This window comes from Sarcophilus harrisii, chromosome 6, assembly GCF_902635505.1.
Source record: "Sarcophilus harrisii chromosome 6, mSarHar1.11, whole genome shotgun sequence".
Taxonomy (NCBI): Eukaryota; Metazoa; Chordata; class Mammalia; order Dasyuromorphia; family Dasyuridae; genus Sarcophilus; species Sarcophilus harrisii.
The window spans coordinates 217,366,850-217,389,310 of record NC_045431.1 but is presented as its reverse complement, the minus strand read 5'-3'; positions in this window follow the sequence as shown (position 1 = coordinate 217,389,310).

Below are 22,461 nucleotides of genomic sequence, written 5' to 3'. Positions count from 1 at the left end.
AACTGATTCATTTTGAAATGTGTATTGTTGTTTTTCAGTCATTTTTCAGTCTTGTCTAATTCTTTATGACCCCATTTGGAGTTTTCTTGGCAAAGATATCAGACTGATTTGCTATTTCCTTCTCCAGATAATTTTACAGGGGAGAAAACTGAGGTAAACAAAGTTAGATGACATACCTAGTCACACAGTTAGTAAGTGTGCAAGGCCAGATTTGAGCTCATGAAAATAAGTCTTCCTGACCTCAGGCACTCTGTCCACTGTATCACCTAGCTGCCTTAATAGAAATCATTACTTTATTTTATATCAGCTTATAAGATGGTTGAACATTACAGAATTTTTGGTATTTTGGTTCTATAATGGATGTGCATGCATGGGAAAACATATTTGGAGGGGGAAAAAAACTCAAAATAGTTCTTTCTTTAGGTGTCTGAAAGTTCGGCAAAATCTGCGCTGGATACCTTAAAATGTTTGTCTTGCTTTCATGGATAAGTAATTAAACATGAAGACTGTTCCATGGTTTTTACATCATCCATGTATATACATATATGTATTTAACATATATATATAAATAATCTAAATATGTGTATATCACATATATATATTTATAAATATATATATTTACCCTATAAATATGTACACATATAGGTGTATGTATGTATATATGTATGTGTGTATATATGTATATATGATATATCCTATATATGTACATAAATACACATCCCATATATATGTATATAGACATATATATATATATGATATATATACACACATACATATACATTCAGGAAAAATACAAGAATATTAAACTTTAAATAGTTTTGCAAAATTCTTTTATTCTGAATTTTTTCTTCGAATTCTAATGCCTTCAGTTCAGATGAAAACATTTTGCACATCTTAAATGAAGAGGATAAGCGAGCAAACCTTTCAGTTCATCCCATTTCATGTAATAATTAGGAAAATTGTTCAAACTGGTCCAGACCATATTTTGCACAATCAGCCTTTGGGGGAAGTGTAGGAATTCCAGCCTTTGCAATCCCAGCAGTTTGATGACAGCAATCTTAGAATGATAGGCCCTTAGCGTTTCCAGCACTGGATAAAACTTTAAACCTTCAGAAAGGCTCTGGATTTGTTACGATGTTTGCAGTTCACTGGCTATTTTTTTCTGTGCATACATATTTCAAGTGGGCTCTATGGTTATATCTATATGGCAAGTGACACGTTATGCACCCTAAATCGTTGCAGTGCGAAATATGCACAGAAAGAGGCCCAAGGAAGATACCAAGGTCGGTTTTATCTGGCACTGAACTGTAAAATGCCAGCTCTGTTGTACAGAAGATCCCTGGTTCTGAGCCCGGCTCATTGCCTGCTAAGTTGAGGATAGTATTTCACTTTCAGCAACTGTTAATATCCGGGGCTACCCAGGCATAATGACCCTAACATTTGTGACACATTGTTGAATTTTCTGGTTCTTTTAACTTATTTAAACCTTTCCCCCCTGATAGCCCCCTCCTCCCGCCCACCATTCACTAGAAGACTCTTGAGGAGAGCTAGCAGAAGGGCTCTCTCACTGACGGTTGGCCAATCAGAGTCCAGGCTGGGGATGGCTACTCTCTAGAAGGTGGTGCCTTAATCCTGCCTCAAAGATAATGTTCACAATTCCCTTATCTCAACATTATTTATTTTTGCCTCATAAACAGTTTAACTGTGATGTCAGTTTAACTAGATTATCAATTAGTAGAGCAAAGAAATGTTTAAATAATAGAGATTTTTTAAAAATTCTAAGATAGTATTCAAAGTTTATTCCATATAATAAAGTAAAATTTTTTAAAAAAATATTTGAAATGAAATTTTGGACTTTCACTCTTAGTGGTCACAAATTTCTTCTTTCTGTAATAAGAAGAAATAATTCTGATGTTTCCAATCATGTTTATTCATGTCATATTCTCTTTCAGCCGACAGGGAAATTTTAAATCCAAAAGCCAAAATAATAGAGGAAAGAGTGGACTGAAGAGGTCATCTGGCCTTCTTTCAGACAAACTGAAGATGTCAAATGAATTAGGTATTTTTTAAGCCACCAAAAAGAACTGTAGCTTTGTAGCAGATTTTTTCAGCACTGTACCAACCCAGCTTCTCCAAAACAGCTAAACTCTGGGACTCACTAGTCCCTGAAGTATATCTGTAAAATGGTAAAACCTTTTCTTTTTATAGGATATAGGACTTGTTCTCTGTATGGATTTTCCTCCTTGTGTTTTTGCTTATATTTTAATATTAGCAATAATAGGTATCCCATATATATATATATATATATTACATATATATATATATATAGGGATGTATCCTATATATATATACATAAACACACATCCAATATCTATATATAGGATATATATGTGTGTATATATATATATATATATATATATATATATACATATACACACATACAAGCAAATAAGTTATTTAAATAGTGCTTCATGGCTTAAATGTGCTTTACACACTGATTCTATAAGGTTTTTGGTATATATACCATCACCCTCATTTTTCAGATGAAAAAGTGAGACTTTAGAGAAGCTGATCATACAGTAATGGCAGAATTAGATCTTCTAACCCCAAGTCTATTTTTTCTTTCTACTATATTGTGTAAAAAGTGTTACTCTGCTCTAGAGTCACATTGCATTTCCTGATTTTCTAGAACACATAGCTCCCCAATATGTGATTATTTATTTGTTTCTATTTTTGAACTGATGTTGACCCATTTACAGTACACCAAATAAGGACTCCCAGGGGAGAATGATGGACTTCTATTCATGAGTATCTTGAGGATATCCCCTGACTCCAAAGGGATTCTACCCATTCCTGTGTTTCATCCTATCCAACCTATTCATGACTGGCATAGTCAGAGATATTAGGGGTTTATTTATTCCAAATCCCTTTTTCCGTCTCAGTATAAAATTGCACTTTTGTGAGTCTTTTGGGATGGGGGAGAAAAATGGTAGAACTATTCCCATTATCTAAATTGAACTACCCTTCTGGGAAACAGGTATGCCTGTAGCATCATTCTCTTTTTCACCCAAAGAGGTGGACCTACTGGGTGGCAGTGAGGTAGGGATGGTTGCCTTCTTATTGCCTTCTTTTGTGTAACTCTAGTTATGGAATTTGTATAATTTCCAATAAATCCCACAGTTAGATCAACTTAATGAGTAATTTGTTTCTTGAAATCCTTAACTTTACAAATAATGTAGCCTTTTCAGCTTGTCTCATATTGATGTAGTTTCTTTTAAATTTTAAGAAAATTTTATTTACATTGTCATTAAAAATTGTTTATTATAAAATGTTCTTCTTTAAGAAAGCTTTAAATGGCTAGAGGAGGCAGAGGGAGAAAACTGTATAGAATGACCAAGCTAGGTAGGTAGTGCAGTAGATAGAGCGCTGGGCCTAGAGTTAGGAAGAATTGAGTTCAATTTTGCCTTCAGATTCTTACTGATGATGTGATCCTGGGCAGGACATCTAAAAAGAAGAGCTAAACACTCCTCAGCTATAAAATGGGGATATTAATAGCACCTACCTCCTAGAGTTGTTGTGAGGTCAAATAAGATAAAACTCTTCTAATGCTCATTCCCTCCCCTTTTGTTTTATTTGGTGGGAGTCGTGGCTTGGGTTAAAGCAAAGACTTGACTTTGGAGATTTTCAAGAAATTGGTATAATGAAAGCTAGTACAAATAAGAGCTTTGTTATTATGCTGTATAGCAAGCAACCTCCCTGAGCCTCCAAAATGATATATACGTACACTGTCTGGCAATATAGACAGATAGAGATTTGTCCATATAGACATAAGAAACTCACCCAACTTGAGGAGGAGAGAATCCTGGTGGGGAAAGTACACATTTAAAGTCAGAGTTCAAAAAGGATCATTTTATATCCTAGGTTGGGTTTAGCTGAGCACAGGTAATGGATGCCAGATGTGGGAGGCGAGATGTGGGTGGAGAAATTCCTGTAGTTACTTATTTATAACATAGTAAGATTGGGGATTTTCTTTATCCAATGCAGAAATTGGGTAGGGATTTGAGTTGGCTTTCTGAAAAAGCAGAAAAGGACCAGCTCACTTTACTATTCTGAATCAAATATAAACTACCTCACTCCTTCCTACTTTTTCATTCAATGAGGTCACTTTACTATTCCAAAAGTTTTGTTTTTTTTTATCATAGCAGAAGCCATGATCTTTAACTGCTGAATAAAAGGTCCAAACACAAACAAAAAATACAAGAAAGTGTTTGTCATTGTCCATGTGCTTTGTAGGTATCAGGACTAATTAGCCTTAAGTGACTCTATATTGGAGTCTTATCATTATCATTATAAAATAAACTAACATAGAAATTATAATTACAAAACCTTCCCTTTAGAGACAATAGATACATTATACAAAGACCAGCATATGTCTAATTTCCAAGGACTCAGATATGTAAAAGTAGAATGGGGCAGAGTAAAATGTTATCCAGAGAAAATATACTCATGTGAATAGTCTAGAAGCCACATGGGTGAAGAATGGAGGAGAGACTTTGGACAAAGAAGGTGGAAAGAGCACGGCCATTATCATTGAATATCCTACAGTACTACCTGAACAAGAAGAGAAACCAGATAAGGAATTTGGATCACAAGCCTGGCATGGAATCATAATATAGCAGTGATGGGGGACCTCAATTATCTGGACATCTGTTGGAACTCATTCTTTGCCAAAAACAGTAGCTAATAATTTCTTGGCTTGCTTTAATGACAATTTCAGCTTTTAAAATGTGAATGAAGCACTGAAGAAAATTACTATTCTAAGCCTAATTCTGACCCATAAGGAGGATTTGACTGCTGAATTTAAAATTATGAAAATCTTAAGTGCTTCCTCCAGTCTTAGAAATTGTTGGGAAGTCAGTCAACACTGACTTAAACACATTATTAGTTACTGTGATATGTGTTAGAGATTTGAAGAAATGCAAAAAGATAGCCTCTGCCCTCAAGGAGCTTACATTCTAATTGGGGAAATAACACACAAAAAACTATAAGTATATAGGGCATGAATGGTATAAATGGCATGTCACCTTAGAGAAAAGGGATGAGGTAAAACATCTGGAAGGTGTGATTTGAGCTGCATACAGAAGGAAGTCAGGATTGCTAGGGGATGGAGGTGAGGTGAGAATATTTTAGACGTGAGGGACAATCAAAAGGAGCAGAGTTGTGTCACCTTATTGAATGAAAAAGTAGAAAGGAGTGAGATATTGTATATTTGATTCAGAATATAAGTACATTGAAATTTAACCAATAGTGGGAGTGACATGGTCAGACGCAAGCTTTAGAAAGAATATTTTGATTGTGATGGAATACTATTGTTCTCCCTATCTACAAGGGAGATGGTTTTAGAAAAACCTGGGGATATAATTATAAACAAACAAACAAACAAACAAATAAATAAACAAGCAAACAAATATACATACATATATATATATATATATATATATATATATATATATAAAATGATGCAAAGTGAAATGAACAGAATCAGGAGAACATTATACACAGAACAGCAATATTGTTAAAAAAAAAAAAAGATTAACTGTAATACAGTGATCCAAGACACTTCTGAGGGACTCATAATGAAAAAATACTATCCACCTTCAGAGAGAGAGAAAACCAATGAAATCTGAGTGAGTGCAGATTGAAATGTAATGTTTTTTCTTTGTTTCTTGATTTTTTATAGCATTGCTAATAAGAAAATGTTTTGCATGATTTCACATATATAATTGATATCATATTTCTTGTTTACTCAGTGGGTTGAGGGAGGGTCTGGAAGGAGGGAGAGAAATCAGAACTCAAAATTTTTAAAAAAATATGTTACTTTACTTTAATTTCTGGGAAAATTCCAGAATGTACTATTAAAAGAATGAGTTGTGAAAATATAATGGTTGTCACAAGAGTCCATATGGCTTTATCAAGACCAGGGGCTAGTACATTACTTTCATTTCCTACTTTGACAGGGTTATTAGACTGAGAGATCAGAAACATGGGATAGATACAACACTTAGGTTTAAGAAAACATTTGATCAAGTTTTATGTTATTCATGTGTAAAATGGGGTAAGATATGAGTGAATTACATGAAAGTACAGTGAGATGAGTTTTGTCTAGACATAAAGACTTGCTATTGAGGGTTCATTGTCAACTTGTAAAGAGATATCTGGTGGAATATGCTAAGGAATACTTTCTTGGTCATGTGCTACAGAATATTTTTGTCAATAATTTGGCTAATGGCGTGGCTAGCCTAGTTTTCAAATTTTCCAGTGATCTGAAATTGGAAAGGAGAGTCCCACATTGGATTCTAAGCCTGATTCTTGAGGACAGAAGGGCTTCTCTCACTGACAGTTGGCCAGAGTCTAGCCAGTGGATGGTCATTCTCTGAAGGTGGGATCTTAATCTTACCACAAAGATGATATTCCTAATTCTTCTATCTCAACAGTGAAGATTCAAAGATATACTGAGTGTGTAGAATATTAGTCTGATTTAAAGAAGGTGGCATTTAGTGGGGATAAATGCAAATTCTTCCACTTGGGTTCAGAAAGCTAACAACACTTTATAAGGGAAGGAAATTATATCTAGACAGCAATTCACCTAAAATATTCTGGGGGTTTGAGTGGACAGAAAACTCAGTATATATACACACACACTAAACACTATATACATGTATGTATACACATGCATATATATTTATATGTATATGGTGTACATATACATACATGCACAAAAACATATACACACATATATTAGTGGAGAGAGATCATTAAGAATAGGAAAGGGCTGGTGGTGACTGTGTTTTACAGAAAAAAGTTTATATAGGAGCTGTCACATGAGATATGCTTTGAATGTAGTTAGGGATGTAGGTGGATAAAGATTATTCCAAGCCCAGAGAACAACTTCTGCAAAGGCACAAACATGGGGATAGAATGTTGGATATACAAGTTTAGTTGTCTAAAATATTAAGCACATGAGGGGCGGTAATATGCAGTTATTCTGAAAACATAGGTAGAGTTGTGATGAACTTCCAATGTTGGAAAATAGCATTTTATCCTAAAGCAGCAGGGAGCTACCAGAGCTTCAAGAATCCCATTGCCAGACCTTTAGGTCCTGGCAATATTCCTGATTATTTAGGAATATCAATTTGACAGATGTGTGGAGGATAGATTAGAGAGGGATAGAAGCTAGAAGCAGGAGACTAATTAGATGGTTAATGCAATAATTCAGGTCATTGGTGATGGAGGGCTGAGCAAGGGTAGTGGCTGTGTGGGTAGAGACAAGGGGACACATGGGAGATTTGTCATAGACGTAGGATTGACAGACTTTGGCAAATGATTAGGTATTGGGGGTGGGGTAAAGGAGAGCTAAATAGAGTGTAACTCTGAGGTTGAGGACTTGAGGACTTGGAAGAAGGACAGTATTCTTGATAGAAAAGAAAAGTTAAGAAAAAAGGATCAATTTGGGAGAGAAGAAAAAGAGTTTTTGTTTTAGACATGTTGAATTTATGAAATCTATAGCACATCCATATGGAAAAATGTTAGAGCACATTAGAAATATTTTTTCACAGTTTTTGGTGCCATATTATAGTAAATTCAACAAATGTCAGGAAAAAAAATGACTAGAAAAGAGAGAGCCATAAGATGTCTGAGGATAAAGTCATTATAATAGTAATAATAAACTTCTCTAATACTTTAATTTGCAAAGCACTCTCCATATATTATCTCCATATATCATCCTCACAACAATATGGTGAGGTGAATGTTGTTATTTTTACCATTTTGCAGATGAGAGAAAAGAATTTGGAGAGATCAAAGTGCTTGTCCAGGATTACATAACTAGTGAGGGGTTAAGGTAGGATTTGAACCCTGCTTATCCTGGCACCAACCTTATACTTTGTCTACCATGAAATGAATGTCAAAGATCATTAAATTCTGTCCTCTCATTCACTGAGAATCAATGATAGGAAGTAACTTGCCAAGATTTCTCAACCACTTTTCAGAGTAGAAAAGAAGAATGAGGAAATTTAGAAAATAAGGAAATATTTGTAAAACAAAACAAATGAATTTATATTATTTTTGCATCTCACCATGGGCACAAATTCTTTTTTCTCCCCTGAGGCAATTGAGGTTAAGTGACTTGCCCAGGATCATTGGTATTAAGTGTCTGAGGCTAGATTTGAACTCAGGTCCTTCTGACTTCAGAGCTGATGCTCTATTCACTGCATCATCTAGCTGCCCTTGGGCACAAATTCTTATATTTTTGTTTCTCTATTTGTCACAAACATTTATTAAGGACACATTAAGAACCAGGCATTGTGCTAAACTTTGGGATCCAGACAGGCAAAAGATGATTCTTGCTCTTAAGAAGTTCACAATTTAATGGGAGAGAGACTTGCAAATAACTATGCTATAATGCTTCAATTATATTTGTGGATATTAAAAACTTTCTTTTCTTTGAAAGTGCTAAGTACCCATGTTTCCTTTAGAAATACAGCAGTAGTGTCTTAGAAAGGACAAAAATTATCCTATGTACTTAGAAGCAGAGGAGGCTGGGTTTTTTTGAGCATATGAACATTTTCAAAACAGCAAGAGCAGTCATTTTTATGCTAAAAATAATAGAACTTGCAATGCACAAAGATCGCTGTAAACATATTATGCTTCATTAGTTCATCTATCTCTTGTTTTTAAAATAATTTTTTAGTATCTTTTGCTTTTATTTATATTCAAGTGATGCTTCCTTTACAACTAAGACTTAAGAAGAAAGAAAAAATACTAAATACTACAACTAAATACTACAGACAAAATCAACTCATATTACATTCCACTTTTGGAGAGAAATCTCTTCTCATAGCTCTTCCATGAAGCTAAACTTGATCATTATAATTTTACAGCATTCAGTTTTGTTTCATTGGTTCTTCTCTCCATTTCCTGTAAGTGTAATCATTGTGGATATTACTTTCTTGCTTCTACTTCCTTCTGTTTGCATCAGTTCATATAAGTCTTTTCATGCTTTTCTGTATTCATCACATTATAATCCATTACATTCCTGTGCCTCAGGTTGCTTAGTCATTTTTCCAGCTGACAGATGATGTCTGCTTCTCCTTTTTATTCTTTGCTACTACCAAAAGTGCTGTTATGAAAATTTTGATGTATATGGAACTTTTCTTATTATTCCCCTAGCAATGGAATCTCTGGTTCAGACTTTGAACATTTAGCTCACTTCACATATTTCTAAAATACTATCCAGAATGGCTGGTTGAATGAAAACTTCCACTAAAGGTGTATTTGTCTTCTCATCTTTCCACAACCTTTCTACCACTATTTTAAACTTTTGTCATTATTGACAAATTGCTAAGTGCACTAATGTACTTATTAAGTGTCAGACTCTTGAATGAACTTTTCTTATTACAAGTGAGATAACATATATAAAATTTATTGTATTTTTGCCGTGAAACAGTCCAAGTCACAGAATGAAAAGTAAAATAATATCATCATCAAAAAATGACACAAGTTTTATAAAATTCTTAAGAAGAAATTCATTCTTGGATACAAAATATTTAATTTGAATTTTCCACTTTTGGGAGAAATGGATATTTTGTTTTATACAATTCCATTCTTGTTTAGTTTGTGTATCCTGGGCTTATCCTTCACTCTTAAATTTGAGGCTCCATTCTAAAGTGGATGACCTATGGACTTGGAATCAGAAGCACTGGGTTCCAAATAAGTTTTTATCATTTTGCCGTTACCTTTGTCATGAGCTGTTATTTTGGCCAAGTCACTTAATCTCACCGTCATTGGTATCTAAGATAGAGATGGCATTTACTTCCTATTCCTACAGGACAATTGTGAGTGAATATGTGCATAAAACACCTGGTAAATACAAAATACTTTTGTAATACAAGCTATTATTAATTAATGACTCAACAATCAGCCAAAAACAAATACATTTGATGTAGTAATGAGATGAGAAAAAATCCCTGCTTTTAAATAAACTCTAACTAGATTAAACTGTAATATTACTATCCTCTCTAAAGTTTTTTTTTCTTTCAGAAAGAATGTTTCAGAATCACCCATTTTCTTGTGTCAATGATGTATACAAGCGTTTTTATTTTGGGAGCACATTTCTTTTGCAGCAATTTTTCATATTTTCTTTCCTTGTGTTGTTCACAGTTAGAGAGCACTTATTATTCACATAGTGGTCTTTTTAGGAATATTCATACTAGCATAAGATACCTGCTTCTTCAATTCAATTTGTTTCAATTTAGCAGATGTTTATGAAATTCAAGACAAAAGTGCTGTATTCCTCTTCAAATAGGGTATGTAAACATGGATAATTTTTGTCATTTAGAGTAAAAAGTGAAGAAGGCAAGAGAAGAGTCAGATGAATAGTATGAGAGGTCTTTAAAATGGGAAAAGACACTAATAACTGGGAAAGGGAGCAGTGAGAGAAAGTTTTATGGAGGAGCTAATCCTTGAAGGAAAATGATTGCACACAGGGCCATATAAGAAATCCTGAGATGTTATGATGGCAAATTGATGTTTTTTTTCTGAATGAAGGAATAGATGTTTATGGAATGTTTAACTTTAGGAAAGGTGACATTCTCATCTCCCCTTCCACCTTGATTATATCTCTTTCCCTTTAAAAAAAATCACACAAAACATAATTGAACTTTGAAAAATGAAAACTGAAATGAGCATAATTTGTGCTGCTTAAAAATTCTATTTCTCCTTGAGCAAACACAGCACCATCAATAAATGACAAAGAAGTTGGAACTTCGAGGTGGGTTTGCTTTGGCAATCAACAGTGGCACATTAGTGCTGAAGTTGTGCCCATTATTGCAGATCAGTGCTTTCACTTTGAGGATGTTGAAGAATTATTGACAAAATAATTCTTGCAACAGGAGAAATTACTTGCACCCAATCGCATTTAGAATCCTATCTCTTATATTAAGCTTTATCACAGTCTAACACATTTCCATAAATATCATTGTAACAGACAAGTCAAAATAAAGGGAACTGTAGTTTGCCTAAGTGCTAGATTGATAGCCTTCTAGACCAGAATTGTTCTTTTTCCAATTAGCAACTGAAACGCATGCTGCCCAATTTTCCCACTACTTATTTATCCTGGATTCCTTCCCAATAGCAAAAATTTGGTATTCTCATCATCAAACTTCTATGTATTACATATATTCAATACTTTAAATATTTAATATTTATGTTAATATTAATTAATTATTCATTTTCAATCATATTTGATTATTAAAATACTTTTAAAAATTCATTCCTGAGTGCTTTGTTTCCAAGGCAATGTAAAGATTCTCTTCTTTCTTAGAGTTTTTTAGGAGTTGATTACCTCACAGAATTCCTTGCCCATTGGCTAACAAACTATGTAGTAATAATCTATTCCTTATTTTGCCTAGACTATTTTAGTGATATACATATGAAACTCTCTTCCCTCCCTCAACTGCATGTGTCTCCAGAATGTTTACCCTAGTCTTGCAGATGTGAAAGAGAGAACACATGCACACACACAGAGAAAGAGAGAATGTGTGAGAGAGAGAGAGAGAGAGAGAGAGAGAGAGAGAGAGAGAGAAAGGAGAGAAGTACAGCAGACATATTTAAGCAATCATTAAATTCTGTCTAGGCAATTAATTACTTCAGTGAAACAGTAAGTCAGATCTATCTATCTATCTAATCCATGATTCTTGATTATATTCAGTTTTTAGTATTAATACCTTTCAGTTACAGTCAACTCCCCTGATGGAACTCTTCACATTTCCCCTTGCCCATGGATCCCTTCTTTCTCTGGGAATCTTTAAAGCTGTTGGGCTTTTTCATTTCTCTTCTCACAATCTTTCAGCCTCTCCTTCCAGCTAGTTTTTAAAAAGCTATATTTCCCAGTATCTCTTGCTATACATAATCACAGATTTACAGATAGCTTCTCATCATTCTGGCATTCTAATTTGGTCGATCTGTTAGGGTTTGCCTTCTGCTCTCATAACCAGAGTCATTCCCATGCCATAAAGAGGTTTTGGAGGAGGGCTTTGGGGGAAGTTGTTTTAACAGTTAAGTACCAAAATATAGATACCTATGATTTTTTAAAGTATTACCAGCTGGAAAAATTTAAATTTAAAGAATTTTATCCAGATGTAATCAGTAACCGAAATATCAGAAGTTCTTACTGTGCTCATGTTACATCCTATCTCACTACTAAAATGTAAACTCCTTGGAATTAAGAATTATTTCTTTTGTACTTTTTATCTTCAGTGCCTAGCACAGTACATCACACAGGGTAGGTTGAGGATAAATGTTAAATTGACTTGTTGAATTAGTATTCTCAGTGTCTGGCATATGCTTTGTTTTCTTTGGTTTTGTTTATTTTGTTTTTGCCTCAGCTTTCCCTGGCTTAGGTATGAGGATCAAGTCTGATAGACTACCTTATTTCTTTATTTTTACACAAAGTTTCTGCAATGTTGAAATTAATTGTTCTTTCAATATTAGATAGAATTCTTGTCAAAAATCTTCTGGTCCTGCGCTTCCCCCCATCTTTGAAAATTCATTTATGATTTGCTCAATTTTTTGTTTTAAAATTGTATCATTTAAATTCTCTTATTTCTTGTTCTCTTGGTACCTAATTGGGCAACATTTCTAGTAATTGATTTGTTTTTATCTATTGTGAATATTTTAATTTTTGAATACATTATCATGTTAGTTTAACTCTTTAAAAATTATGTTAGCTAATTGTTTTATTTTCTGAGGCTAAAATGGTTCCTAATTATATTTCTTCATTAATTTTTAACTTTATTTCTTTTTTGCGTTTTTAAAGTTTGTGTTTGGTTGCTTTTCTGTTTCTTTTACATTATAAAAATAGCATTGAAACTCATTGATTTATACATTCTCTCTTTTGGTGATGAAGGTATCAAAGATTAAAATTTTCTATGAAGACTACTTTGCAACCCACAATTTTTGACATGTTATCTGAAATTACTTGCTTTGATGTAACTATTATTTTATAATTTGTTCGTTAAACCATATATGACTAAGTATTATATGATTTAGATTCAGTTAAAATTTTAATGCTTTTTTTAAACACATGAATCTGACTTTTATTGCATTGTCCTTGTTAACATTTTGAATTTTCTGCATTTAATTATGATTTTTTATGACCTGGTAAGACAAATTTTTGTAAAGGAGCCATGAAAAATTAAGAAATATGTATATTCCTTTTAAATTTTTATTCACTAATCATCACACATCTATTATTTCTGATTTTTGTATCCAAGACTTCCTTCCTTTTTATCTTTTTATTATGTTTAACTTTGTCTGAAAGAAGTATGTTGAGGTCTTCAACTATTATACTTTGATATCTACTTTTTCTCTATGATTTTATTATTCTTGTTTAAATACTTAGATTTTATGTCATTAAGCAAATATATACACATACATAAACTTATTATTATTTCATTAACTATGATTCCTTTACAGTAATAGTATTCCTTGTTTATCTTTTTTATCCAGGCTATTTCTTCTTATTGTTTTATGTGAGATTATGATTCCCAAATCTGATTTTTTAAAAAAGTTCATTTAAGGGTAAATAAATTTGGTTCTTATTTCTTCATTTTAGCTTTTTGGAGATAGTTATCTCCCATATATCTTAAAAGTCAACATATTGTTGGATTCTGCTTTCTAATGCATTCTGTTATTCTTTTACATTTTATGGGTGAATTCATCCCTTTAGCATTCATAGTTATGATTGGCAATTATATTGTTTATCATCTTCTTCATATCTTTTTATCTCTTTTTGCACTTTTCCATCATGATAAAGAGAATGTTTAATTAAAGTAATTTGATCTCACTTCTCTAACTCTCTTGTCTATACCCATCCCTGATGTGACTCACTGGTGCTTATCCTTTTTGCCTCTTATAATTTCTCTTTGTGATCCTCTTTGTAAAATCGATTTGTTTTGATTTTTATTATTCCCTTTAGAACTCTGCAATTTCTCCTAAAATTCCCTCTTTTATTCTTTTCCTTCCCTTTCTCATTTTTCTATTGAATTTAATGTTTTTCTACATCAAATTCTGTAGGGTTTTTGTGTATGGTATATATTCAACCTGCCTTTGTTTAATTCAGAAAAAAAATCCGTTTGTTGTTTTATATGAGGTTATGATTCCCATCCCTGACTTTTTAAAAAATTCAATTAAGGGTAAATAAATTTGGTACTAATTCCCTCATTTTAGGTTTTTGTGGATATTGATTTCCTATATATCATTAAAACAGCATGTTGTTTTTGTATGTCTATTCCACCTATCTTTTCCTTCCTGGTGGTATATTATTTTGCTGACATGTTCAAATTAGGAGAATTAGTATGTTATTCTTCATTTCTCTCCTATTATATTTTTTCCACTTCCTTTTTTTCTCTCAAAACATACCTAACAGGTAAACAATGTCTCCAGACCTTGAATTTGTTTTTCTTTACTTTCTCTGTGATCCTGGAAATCAATAGGATTCTGGAGGAATGAATTTCTTTACCTCCTAGATAATTTGTCATCATCTGCTCCTTCCATTTGCTCAAATGTACTTATCTACATAAATTTCTCTTGTTTCTTTGTAATTCAAAAATTCTATTGAGCTCTAGTCTTTTCATTAGAAATGTTTGGAAGTTCTAAATTTTTTATCAAATGTACATTTGGCCCCTTTGGATTATATTTTTAAAGTTTAGAAGAATGTTATTCTTTGTTATAGGCCTTTTTGTTTTGCCTTTTAAGTATTGTATTTTATTATTTCTTCTTTGAAATATCTGTAGCATAGTTTTGTGAATTCCTTTGTACTTGATTTTCCCCCAGTTGTTCACAGTAATTTTCTTTGGCTTAAAAGCTTGGAATTGGTGAGTATTTTCAATTTGGGATTTCTTTTTGTAAGTGACTGGTGGATTGTACTTTTATTTTACCCTAAGGTTCTAATAGTATTGGATAGTTTTCTTTTAGGATTTCTTAAAATATAGTATCTAAGATTTCTGTTTTGTCTTGGTACTGAGAGAGTTCAATTGTTATTAAATTACCTCTCCTTAACCTGCTGTCTAGGTTTGACTTTGTTCTAATTTGCATGTTGAATCAGTCATTGAGTTCTGCTTGCTTTCTCCATTTGATTTCTACTATTTAGATAAGATTTTCCATTTACTGTTCTTACCTATTATCCTCCTCCTAATTTTTCTCTCAAGAGGTGCAATTTCCTTTTTATATACTGCCCCCTCTACCTCTACTGGCATTTTTTTTGGCCAAATTTTTTTCCCCTGAGACTCTATTTTTACTTATTGTGGAGTTACCTTCTTTTTCTGCTTCTCTTGTTACTCCTTAGATTTCACCCATAATATTTCTTCATTGTATTTGGAGTTTCCTTACATATCTGGCTTGAATTCTTAGGTTGTAATCTTATATAATAAGGACCAAGATTCACCCCATTCCATAGTCTTGGATTGAGAGGACACATCCTATGTGGTTCTATCACTTTAGTGGTTTAGATGTAGCTGCTGCTGCTGCAGTTCTAGGTGGACTGATTGGGATCTGCTCCATTGTCTATGGAAACTGCACTCATCACCTTTTATAGTTCTGATGTGTCCCAAACAGGTGTTGAAGATTATGTGACTCTATTTCCTCTCTTGTTCCCATCATGTCTTCTCCCTCATCCAAGATGTCCTGTCATTGCACTTCCTTTGTCTCTTAGCTTTAGCAGAACTCTTAGAATGCTTTGGAATGTAAATGTATTCACTTTCCTTCTCTGATGATAACCTATGGGGGATGGCCCTGTCCCCAGTCTCTGACAGGTCAACCTCCATATCCCATTGACTTCTGGTTTTATTTACTATAGTTCAGGCTATATTTCAACCTCATTCCATCATCCCTGGTCCTTGTGTTGTCCAAAACTCATTACAGGAGTTAGTTGGTGTTTCTCTGTGGTCTTATTGATCATTATTCCATCTGTTGCCTCTTTAGATCTTTTCTGGGTTGGGGGGAAGTTGTCAGAAGAAATAGATCCCTTTAGGATTATTTGCATTTTCATCTTGACTAGATTTCAGTAGGACAATATTTTGCATGATATAGCTACAAAATAAATATTTATTTGATCAAATTGATTTTTAAAATATGTTATTGAGTTATTTTTCTTGCCTACTTAAAATGCTAATGCAGGTAATGATAGATTTTCATAGAATAAAAATATGAAAAAAAAGTGTTTAAAAAGAAATAATTATTATGTTTTAAAAGTACCATTTAAAGTGGTATTCTACAAGGTTAAGTTCCATGTGTATGAATGCTTTTGTTTTTCTATACAGTATCTTGCATGTAGTAGATATTCAATAAATTATACATAATTGTTTTTGCATATTTTCTCTCCCCTTCGAGTGTGAATTTCTTGAGGACAGAAACCATAATTTGGCCTTTCTTTATGTTTTTAGCACTTAGCACTGGCACATAATTGATTAAGTTTATTGATGACAATAATGCTTATCAATTTACTAACTAACTACTTACAAGGGAATTGAGCAATCACACTTTATTTGTATCAGTAAAGCTTTCTTTGGGAGAGAAACATTTTGATGATGTATCTATTGATTGCTTTTATCTTGATTTATTTTATCACCAGTATAGTTTGAATTTTGATAATAAAAAATGATCTGAACTCTGGCTAAAAACCACAGTTTTCTAGTAAGCAATATTCAATATTTTCTGCTCCTGTGCCCTCCCATCAGTTTGATTTAGGAATTCATTGTCAAATAGAGGCTCTGATTGTGTTTCACAGTATGATGAGCAAAAAGAATAGTCCTCTTTCCCCTTGTATTGCTGTTTACTAAAACAATTCAGATCAAGCACTAAGAATTGCTTGAGTCTCAGTCATCCAATTAGCCTTTCCTATTAAACTAACATTATGAAATGGCTAAAACGATCCAAATTAAAGGCAGAATCCTTTTTTTTTTTTTTGTTTTTTTTTTTTTTTTGTTTTTCATCATAATCCCTAGTTTTTAATTCATTCTAACCCACTCTTCTTTTTTTATTTTTATTTTTTATTTAATAGCCTTTTATTTACAGGTTATATGTAGAGGACAACACATGTTAGATGAGCCTAGTAAACACAGAATTCAATGGGATTTTAGAGGAAATGGCTTGTGAGCAGGGTGACTCAAAGAACAGTATTAATAGAAAATGGGCTTTTGAATCAGTTTTTGCAGCACATTTTAAGAAGGGATAGTGAGGGATCTGCATATATCCAGAATAAGGTGACCATGATAGAGAGAGGAGTAGTGAACATGCTACATTAGGATTATGGGAGGATGATGGGGATTTTTAGTCCAAATCAGAGAGGGCTTTGGCTGGGCTATGAATATGAAAATCTGTCACGTGGAAAATAGAATAGACATTTTGTGCTTGACTTGAAAGGACAGAACTAGAATGAATGGGTGAAGGTTACTGGGAGATAGATTTTTGGACACCGTAAAGAAAAATCTTCCTATACTTAGTAAAAAAAAAAAAAGAAGAAGTAGAATAGGTAACATTGAGAGAGAGAGAATTTTCCTTCATTAGAGATATTTAAGCATGTCTACTTCTCATGGATATTCTAGAAGGCAATTCATGTTTTGTGCCAGAGTTGAGCCCTTTAAGTCTCTTTTAACTAGAAAATTTTATGATCCTAAAAGAATGAGTTTGGAATAAGAGGGAAAGATGATGAATTTGTTTTTAGATGTTAAATAAGTTAGTTTTAGGTATGTGCTGTTCAAAACCACTATGTGCACATGCATACTATAGTTAGCAAGGCATTCATCAATTTTTTCTCGTTTCAATTATTTTCTGCTGATCTCAATGCTAGTTTTGAACATCAGCAGGAATTTTCCCATGTATATTCTGCTGACTACTCCCATCCTTTTAACCCTATTATTATTCCTACCCTTCACATCTTAACACAGACTTTGGCACATAGTAGGTATTTAATAAATGCTTGTGTGATTTTCTCTTTATGTTAATCTATTCTTGGGCATAGAAAATCTAAGATGGTCATTTCTATTGGTGGTAAAAATAGACAAACAAAAACTAAAACAAAGATCTTCATATGAAAAGAAAGGCAAAATATGTGTACATAGAGTCTTTCATGTTGTCTCCTTGTCTTTTTTTTTTTTTTTTTTAACAAGCATTCCCAATTCTTAGCATAGTGCCTGACACATAGTAGGCACTTATTAAATGCTTCTTGATTGACTGGTTGATATGTGTGTATGTGCATTTACATAAGTAGATTTATTGTGATTTTTCTTACAAGCTGTGTTGCTTGTAAGGCAAAGAACAACATAGATTTGAAGTTAGAAGAGCTGAATTCAAATCCTGATGTTATCATTTTCTGTCTCTAAGACTTTGGATAAATTATCAGTTTTTTTCCCCCCAGTGAAATGATAAATTTATATTTGATATCATATTGAATTCCTTCTAGTTCTACTCTGTGATCCTTTAATCATCTGGGCCTTTAGAATTCCTTTCCATTGGAATTCTAAATATAGAAATATTCTCTCTGTAGGCAACATCTAGTACATTGTCCCCCTCTTTAAATGTGGTCATAACTCGGAATTATATCTTATTACTGACCTAAAACAATGATTCTCAGAATGAATGTTTAAAGTGAAAGGATGCATACATTCTAACTGATGAACTTCCTATAAACTGTCTATAATTTCATTTCCTGTGTCTGTTTTCCTTGTCTGCATAAACTATTTCATTATGTCTAAATTATTGGAATTTTTCCTGCAAAAATTATTTTAATCAGTGCCATTACAGACTGTTTTCACCATTTATGTTCTTATTTTATTTGTGCTAAATACGATTGGATTCTACATAATGCTATTTTTTCCCATAAGGCTTTGTGTGATATTTAAAAATAACTTGAAAAAAAATAGAAGTTTCTCCTATTCATTTATATGAGATCATTAACCTCATCAATAATTAATATTTAACAGAGGCCAAAGCTGGCTATCATTCACTTGATTTATTAAAATTTATTGAAATTTAAAAGGAGACAATGCTTTATTTCATGAAATCTAATGACTATCACTCCTCAACAAATATTTGCAGATAATTGCATGCTATTATTCCAGAACTTTAGAAAATCACTGATTATAATATTTATTACATTTGCTTAGAAATTTTGAATATATTTAATTTTCAGATTATAATTATCATTAGAATTTTAGAAATTAAATACTGTTAAATTGGTAGTGTTATAAAACCGTACATTTGGTTATGGACAAGAAGGAGAATAATTTCAACTGATGGACAAGCTATTATATAGCTGGAATTTAAACTTAATAGTACTATCTATCTATCTATCTATATGCATATCTGTCAGTTCATATCTTGTTACTTATATTTGTGGTATAATTCAATTTCTCTGTATCTACTCTATATTGTCATATATGACATATGCCTATAGGAATCATGACAATGCATAGAAAGCTAACTTTGAAACTCAAAAGACCTGGATTTGAGTCTAGCCTTTGCCACATTCTGGCTTTGTCTCCCTGAGCAGCAAAGCAGTAGAGCATTGAACAAAAAGGCACTAACTGAAACTGATAAAAGTTTTTTTTCCCAAGGAGTTCTTTGTACTAATGAAATCCCAGATCCAGTTTCTGGAAGCACCTATCCAAAGAGTAAATTGATCCATTTTGATACTTTCATATATATATATATATATACATATATATATGCATATACATATGTGTTTATGTATATAATTACAGCTATTTATATATACGTATACACATACAGGTATACATATATGCACACACATGTATACATGCATAATCAATGCATATATGCACACAAAATATACAAATATGCACATATGCATATATGTATATATACATAGGGATACATTTGTACATAATGCATATACTTATATATGTATGTAAATGTTCTATATGTGTATATAATGCATATATGTATGTAATCATAGTTGTTTAATATATATGCATATCAAATATATGTGTATTTGAATACAAATATGTACAAGTACATGCATGCATTTATATATATATATTTATATACACATATACATATATATGCAGGTATATATTTATACTTGCATATATGTGTGTGTGTATATATGTGTGTGTGTGTGTTTATTTATTCTTGGAGACTACTGGGCAACTTTATTCAAAGAGTACTAAGAATAAATATAGAAAAATTTGGATCACTACATCAACCACCAATGCAAATACAAAAACAAAGATTTTTGGAATTTTTGTTTCTTTTGTTTATTTGCTTGTTTAAGTGGGGAGGAAATAAGCATCCATATAATGCCTATTATGTGACTAGTAATGTTTTGGGCGCTTTTCAGATATGATCTTATTTGTTTTGTGAAGATCTATTTGGTGCTTTCTGGCATTTTTTGACAGGCCCTATTGAAATGGCAACTTGAGAATAATTTCTAAGTTGTTTAGGGGACATATTTTAAAAAGAGATACTATAATATAAAACTTAATATAATAAAAGGCACAAACTGTGACAAGACAAAAAATATTTTACGGGAAGGCTTCCTTATTTTCAAGTAGTAGAAGTTACCAAAAAAGAAGTGAGGACTCCTTGTATAAACATTGAATATTAGAGAAGGGGCAGCTAGGTGGTACAGTGCAAAGAACATCCACCTTGGAGTAAGGAGGACTTGAGTTCAAATCCAATCTCAGACCCTTAGTAGCTCTGTGGCCCTGTGCATATTACTTAGCCCCAAATACCTAAAAAAAAAAAAAAAAAAAAAAAAAAAAAAAAAAAAAAAAAAAGAAAGAAAAAAAAGAAGAAAATTAAATGGGGTGTTTTAATGGGGGACAACTAGCTGACTCAGTGGATAAAACACTGGATCTGGAGTCAGGGAGACCTAAGTTCAAATGTAGCCTCAGATACTTAGTAGTATCATGTTGGACAAGTCACTTACGTTCTGTTTGCCTTAATCTACTGGAGAAAGAAATGGCATCCACACCAGTATCTCTACCAAACCCCATGAATGGTATACAGTCCATAGGGTCATAAAGAGTTGATAAAACTGAACAACTAACCAACAACAAATATTGTAATGGATAGGGAACTGGAGTTCTGGTCAGAAAGACCTGGGCTCAGATTCTTACTAACTAGCTGTGTGACCCTTGACAAGTCACTTACCTGCCCTGTTCCTCAGTTTCCTCATCTGTAAAATGACTCAAAAGAATAAAAGTTTCCTTCCAACTCTCTCTATATGATCATAAGGGAAAGGGAACAATAGATTACAATCTTTTTTCTATTTCTTTCATCAAAATTCCTCAGCTCTTTTGCTCCCTCCACAGAAGTGCTAGCCTTGCCTGTCTTCCAGACCAATTTTTGTTCTGATGCCTTTGGTCTCATTCCCTCTCACCTCCTCCACCACTTTGCTCCATCAGAAATCTCTTCTGTTTTGTGCAGCTTTCATTTCTTCCTCTCCACTGGCCCTTCTCCATTTTTCTGCTAACAAACTCAATCTTACAAAAGCTTTCCATTGACCTTGCTAGCACTTTCTGTCCCTTCCCTCTAAACCTGTTTTATAGATAGATAGATAGATAGATAGATAGATAGAGTGGGTATAGACTGATTGCCTCCACTTTCTTACAATCTGCTGTCTCCTCTACCCAATTCTCTGGCTTCCACCCCTGATACTCTACAGTTCTCATCAATTCACTCTCCTGATCAAAAACTGTTGCTGGTCTTCCATTGCTGACCAGATAAAGCCCATAGTCCACTGCTCAGGACCTTCCACATTCTGACTTAGTCTTATTTTTCTAGCCTTATTTCATAACTTCCCAAATAGTTGACTTATACTTTAGGTAAATTAAACTACTAGATTACTCATAAATACATTTTCCATGATGCTACTTCTCTACCTTCATTCTATCTACTTGATTTTTCTAAAATGCCCTCCCTCATTTTACCTATTCAAATGCTTACTCAAGGACTAGCTCAAATGTTACTCCCTTCATGAATCCTCCTCTCTAGGGCAATGATATCTGGGAACCTGGGGCTCCCAGAGGACTTTGCCCTATGTTTATGCATTTATCAAACAGTAATTTGATTTATATTTATTTTGTTAAGATATTATCTTAATGTGTGGAAGATAATATCCTAATATAAATCATGACCTTATATTATTAGATCAATAATAATTATATCGTTATTATTCCAATCAGGATTATTTGAAGTAAACTTATTTGGGTCTTTTCTTTTTTGCTAAAATGTAAAGTACTTGAAAGAAGCAAGGTTTCTCATATTCATCTTTATATCCTTTCCATATCTAATGCAATGGCCAGAACATAGCAGGGGCTCAGGAAATATTGGCTAAATGAATGAATCTGTATTCTCCCAACTAAATAAATATCAGTTGAA